This window comes from Odontomachus brunneus, unplaced genomic scaffold, assembly GCF_010583005.1.
Source record: "Odontomachus brunneus isolate Ranch 3 - 2012 unplaced genomic scaffold, Obru_v1 Obru_scaffold_077, whole genome shotgun sequence".
NCBI lineage: Eukaryota > Metazoa > Arthropoda > Insecta > Hymenoptera > Formicidae > Odontomachus > Odontomachus brunneus.
In genome coordinates, this window is record NW_022639527.1 from 1,678,557 (window position 1) to 1,685,219 (window position 6,663).

General features: G+C 39.5%; 1 protein-coding gene across 1 annotated transcript in view; it reads left to right on the top strand.

The window, feature by feature from the left end:
• The first annotated feature begins 5,013 nt into the window (after positions 1–5,013).
• Positions 5,014–6,663, top strand: part of LOC116847348 (nucleolar transcription factor 1-like) — a 16,919-nt gene continuing 15,269 nt past the window's right edge. Inside the window, exon 1 of the mRNA XM_032822264.1 lies at positions 5,014–5,028. The gene's annotated coding sequence lies outside the window, so the exon portion shown is untranslated. The remainder of the gene's footprint in view (positions 5,029–6,663) is intronic.

The following is a 6,663-nucleotide window of genomic DNA, read 5'->3' on the forward strand; positions in this document are numbered from 1 at the left end:
ATTCGTATCTCTTGCTGGTATACTCAGTGTTGATCGGCTAATAATAATTCTCACAGCGTCCGTGCAACAACAATAACACGACATATCGCGCCGAGCACCGCGGGGAGCCAAGAGCTTCGCAACATGTCGATAATATCGTGATATACGTCTCGATAGCTCCGCGAAACGGAAAATATCGTGAATGCAACGGGCGTGTGCGCTTGCGATACGCGGAGTTATGCCGTATTACGGATCGCGTTATGCAACGCCGCCGTATTGCATATTGACGCAATTCAGATCGGATCGCGGCACGAACTGATCCATGGGAAATCTTGAATTACACGTTTTATATATCGGTCGTTCGCCGCCGTCTCGCGTTCGAGAGAATTGAAAGGGCCGCCGTGACTGCGATTACGTTAATTCCTTTGCTTATGATAATGGGCGGCCTTGTACTCGTAAATTTTCGTTTCATAAGAGGGAATTACATATTGACACGATCGACACGGCGAGCACGGCGAGTTCCGCGACACTTGTTGCTTTTTATTTGTTATTTATTTAGACGCGATCAGGCGTTTAAACCGCATAGCGTGTTATTCGATCTCGAGAACGCAAACGCGATGCAACACCCGTGACATTGTCTCGTCGAGATTGATTTCTCGCCAAGAAGAACTGAATTTCGAGAAATGAGTCCTTTGGATAAAAAGGTTTCACAGATTTCACCAGCATTATCATCAGGATGACTCTAAAGTGTCTAAACACTTTACTGAACAAGCTTTGACGTGAGCAAAATATTTATATTTTGCCGACGAATGAAAGCTGTGTTTTATTGCAAAAAGATATCTGAATCAATCTATATTATTATTAATATTATTCTAATATTATTAATATTATTAATATTATTATTAATACATATCTATATTATTATTAATATTATTCTATTATTATTAATATTATTAATATTATTAATATTATTATCTAACAGAGATCTTGAACTATCAGGCAAAATTTGTGGTCTTTAGCTGAAAATTAATTTTGCTATACCTGAAAATTAACTTGTCACCGAGGATACCAATTGATCTCGATGTTTGAAGGTTATTGTTGTTTGATTTAGGCGCAAACTCGGTAACTGTCGACACGTGGCTTTCGAGCGCGTTCGGTCCGCTGAACGTCATTTCGAAAATGAGATTTACCAGATAAACGCGAGTGAGGGTGGTGAATGTTTGTGATGCTCCTTGGGGAGCGAGATAGGACCGGTGTGACTCAGCGGCTATGGGGGTGACGCAAGGAAATGGGGATTTCAGAGTCTCTACCACATGGGGCGGCGAGGGAGACTTAACCGCATATCTTTGAAGCTGCTATTTTTAGTGCTCTATTTATACACATTAGAGGGCTCAGCACGCCCTGAGAGTTAAAGGGCGCGGGTGGCCGAACAGTATGTAATTGTTCCTATATAATGTAAAATCGACCCGTTCGGTTATCTATCCTGCAGTATTAAATTTTAATATTAGAGATTGATTCCACCACTTTTAGTCGAACGTTCGCTGCGAGAGGAATTTAACTCGCGATCAGAAACTCGCTTATTGAAACATTGAGATTAACAAAATTGAAAGTAGATTTCGGTGTAACTTTATGAAATTAAATAATTGCGACTGAAAGTTTGAAATAGAATTGAGCTTTTCGTAGATTCCATTTCGTGCAACGCACATTAAAATGTACGAACATTTTAATTCCGTGCTAACGTTTCAATTGACCTCGTTATTTGACTCTGTACACTGTAATACTGTGATCGCTGAAAATATTGACTTTCCATCATTTCCGAGCGTAATTAGCTCGGTTTAACTTTTTGATGCAGCGAGAAATTTGTAATACTCCCAACTCTCGATTGTCTCTAATTATTTCAATGACTGACGGGACCTTGGGAATCTCATGTGAAATCGCGCGGTTAGCCTTGATTCAAAACGATTATTCGCCGAGAGGAGCGAACGTTCGATATTCGAAATAATCGCCACATGCGTAGCTCAGCGGGGAGAGGCGGGGGGACGAGGGAGAGGGGGGAGGGTAGAGAGAGAAACTCGGGAGAATCGCGTGGAGAAAAGTTGCAAAGTCGCGGGTGAATTGCGCGCGTAATAGCCGACGAGGTGCAATACACGGCCGGCGTCAGCTACGAATTCGCAAGCGGGCGCGCCGCTCGGAAATCACAGGGGTTCGAGAGAGGTGATTGTACAGCACTTTTCCACCTACGAGCGGTAAAAGTACGGCCCGTTATGGGTCGTGACGGGACGTCTGTCGTGACTACGCTTACGCAACTGGACGCCCGGATTTGAGCCACCGCGCCGGAATGTCCATTACGGTACTACACGTCATACCTCCATTCATGCGCCCCCACGGGCTTGTCCCGTCATCCGCAGACGGGCCGCCGGCTTTGTCTGGCGTTTTTTCATGTTTCACGACGCGGTCTCCTGACTCGAGATCGACAGCGACGGGACGAAAGCGCGCTTCGGCTAATCTCCTTCGTAATCGCCCCGCTAATTTGCTTCCTTTGTCTCGCTAATCCGAGTCGAACCTTTGGTCTTATGTTAAATCTTGGACTCTACGACACAATAGGAGCTAAGCTAGCAAAGTAGGTTTAATTCGAATGATACAATTTACTCCTGCTTTGGTGATGTCCGAAAGGACCCCGCACAAACCTTATGGAAATTGAATTTTGATCGAATTGGCTGAAGATTTGACATGTTGTCGTCTTGATAAAAAGTCTCCACAGGTACGACCTCCTACAATGAACCGTTTGACCTGTACTAGGCGTCATTTTTCAAAACAGGCTAATACTACAGGCTATATCTTATTTTCAAGGGATACGGTGCATTCCTGCATCATTATTTGTACTTTCTATATATTTTTTTAAATAAAAAGTTATAAGGATAAAAAGGAAAGTTATATTGACTTGATTGCTTCTCAAAAGTCAGAGTGCTTGATTATTGTGAGTCCCCTCGCCTCTCACAAATCGGAGTGCTTGATTATTGTGAGTCCCCTCGCCTCTCACAACGCACGGCCTACTCAAATAAAGCGGTTCTTTGCATGCACCCTATGATTGTGTCCATTTATTTTCCCGCCCTAGACATGAAGCAACACAGCATTGACTTAAATTTCTAAAATCAAGTTATTGATCTCGATATCTTTATAACTTTTTTGTAAGAAGCAATAAAGTCAATAATATCCTTATAACTTTTTACTTAAAAAAATACATAGAAAGTACAATGATGTAGGAGTACATCGTATCCGTTGAAAATAAGATATTGTAGTATTAGCCTGTTTTGAAAAATGACATCTCGTAGAAATCAAACGGTTCATTGCAGAAGATCGTACCTGTGGAGACTTTTTATCAGGACGACAAGATCTACAACATATCAAATCTTCAGCCAATTCGACCGAAATTCAATTTCCATAAGGTTTGTGCGGGGTCCTTTCCTTTTTCATTTTCTTTAGTATCAAAATAGGCGTTGAATGAAATAGTGAGGCTGAAAGTAGGATCAAAATTCCGACTTGCATACGGTGCTTCGATCGACCGTAATGTTCGAGATGTTATGACCGAGTGTATATATGACTAAGTTTTGAGAGAGAGAAATTTTTGACACAAAGTTCGTATTTGGCGGAATTGTGGACACTTTATACGTCGACCTTTGTGGGAAATATCTAAGGAAGCGAGTGAAAGGGGTGAGGAACAAAAGAAGACTTGTAATTCGCTTGTTAATTACGGAAAAAAATTGATAGACTGGATCTTGTTTGCGTACGATCAATCGATTGGCGCACGCGATCCGTTGGTAAAACCGCGAGCTCGCGTCAGCTTTTATACCGCCGACTCCATCTGTTGGTCGCGGCTAGAAATTTCAGTCATGTATATAACTCTCCGATAACTGAGTTCGTCGAAACTATCGGGTAATAATTTAACATTGTGTTTCTCGAGGCGAAGACAATGTGAAATTCAAAGGATGACTAACACATATTTTTTTAGCTAAATTTAGAAAGATATACAGGGTGTCTCACACTCTCCTCCGGGCATTTTGTGGGGACGTAGAACAGGTTGAGGTGAACATAAAAGTCCTATACCGTTTTGCGATATTCGCGATAATTATCGAGATATTAATTGTAGAAAATTTGTAAATGATCATGCAGAATATGGTAAATGAGTTATAGTAGCGACGACTGTCGTCGTGTACTTATACTTTAGGTCAAATTGAACAAAAAAGTCCTCCACCATTTTCCAAATAATCACATAGATTTTTAATTATTAATTAAAAAAGATTATTGCACAATTTTGATAATGCACTCATCTTCTTTAATTAATAATTAAAAATCTATGTGATTATTTGCAAAATGGTAGAGAACTTTTTTATACGATTTGACCTAAAGTATAAGTACACGACGGCAGTCGTCGCTATTATAACTCATTTACCATATTCTGCATGATCATTTACAAATTTTCTACAATTAATATCTCGATAATTATCGCGAATATCGCAAAACGGTATAGGACTTTTATGTTCACATCAACTCATTCTACGTCCTCACAAAATGCCCGGAAGAGAGTGTGAGACACCCTGTATTGTTAGGAAGTGTTTTTCTCTTTGGTGAATAATTTAATACACGGCAGTCATAAACCAAACAATCGCGATTTGGCTCATGCGGGCCGTATTTTTTTCACTTTGGATGGTCTCTAAGAAAGTCAACTTATTTAAAAAAAATTACTTTTTGTTCTGGTAGAGACACAGATGCGCAGGATGCAGTTCCGACGGATGCTGTAACCGGAGGATCCGGTTCGTGCCGAGCAGGACCGACTCGAAGGTACGTTGATATCCTTGTTGCACTTCTCTGTTGAACCGTTCGAAAACCGGGATTTAGTTAAAACAATATATATTTCAATTTCGTGAACAGCTAATCGATTCGTTCCCGCGCTCGTTTGTCAGATTTACCTAAATCTAACCTAATCTAACTGTATTTTCTGTTGCAGATTTGGAAGATGAAACGTAGCCGGTCCTGACTGCAAGACGTTTGGTGAGTGAGAAAAGTATATGACGAAATATCGAAGGCGGTGGGTTTGTTTAGTAGTTGGCGAAGTCTCTCACGTTGCGATAAATGCGATTTGCTTTGCTCCTAGATGCTCGTAGACGCGTTCAGACAACTTTTAGATCGTGTGGATGTGTGTCGAAATGAAACGCGTAAAACACATATGCACAATTAGGATTGTTTTTCCACTCGTGAATTTATTATTTGCCAAGTGTCGAATATCTTTCATTTAATTTTTATTTTAATGTTCGAGAAAATAAATACTTTCATTTCAAATTGATACATATATTCTTGTAGATATTTGTTCGTATATTTTTCGAGTTCAAAATGAATAATTATACAATAAAATGAAATTCATTCGACCCTAAATAATGTTTCGCGCCACGAGAGATGTCAAAATCGCGCCACCACGCGCAGAACTCGCGAGTCTTTGAACATACTTGGCGAATAATTCGCGAATTTCAAGTTGCTACGTTTCTCATCGATTTCTCAAACGCGATATTGTCTTTCTCGGTATTTCTGATTTCGTCAGAAATTCAATCGCTTTCAATCGCTTTTTAATCGATTTCGTCGCGGTATTCAATTCGCGATATTTTATAGACGCGATTTGTGTAATTCACTATTTGCCGTCGTACCATGACAGATGCAAAATGAATCTGTAAATTCAGATTTCGTCGTTTGTCTCGACTCAATTTCGTTGGATTTCCCGAAATAAATCAAACTCTCCATAATAGATGGATGCCGTCGCGACAGTCGTCGAATATTCAGTTATACTTATCGATGCTCGTTAAATACATTAATATATCGTTGATAACGTTATTAATTATTTACTCGCGTCGTGAGTAAAATCTCAATGCAATGCATGCCTGGGTGGGCCCAGGTTTTGAACGTCGTTTGGACCTTGACACCAATTGGTGAGTGTTGAACTTAACAAAGTGTATTATTGTCACGTAGTGCATGCGTATAGACGTGAATCGTATTGATCGCCAACGTATAGAGTAAAGCCATACTGGCAAAAATGTCCCAGTTGTCAAAACAAGAACGTTCGCTGCTTGATGATCGTTAGGGGAAACAGACCCAACTGTTACTGTGGCAAGTCATTTGTCATTTTAAGGGGATGCCGGGCATGAAAGAAAACATTGATTTTTTTCTGCAAAGTTTACGTCTAGTTGCTTGCACGGAATTACAAGCGCTTTTACACAACAAAAGTACACGCAAAAATTAATTGGAGCATTGCTTAATATGTGACGAAAACGAAAAAAATTTGTATAAATTTAAATTTTGAGCTGTCAGTTAGTACAATATTTGCTTAATATAAACATTCTGCAGGTTGTACATACTGAAACTATGAATGCTCCAATCAGGAAAAATTGAAAGATCACTACTACACTTTCAAAATTTAGTTTTGATGTCAAAAAAGATACGAAAAGTTTGCAGAAAAGTTTATGAGAACATGCGGTTAGGTATTCCGACAATTATGCTAAAGTAAAGCGAAAAATTAGTTCACGGATATTTTTCGAGATGGCACCGTAATCTTATCGCACATTTCACAACGTCGGAATATTCAGATTATATATATATATATATATATATATATATATATATATATATATATATATATAT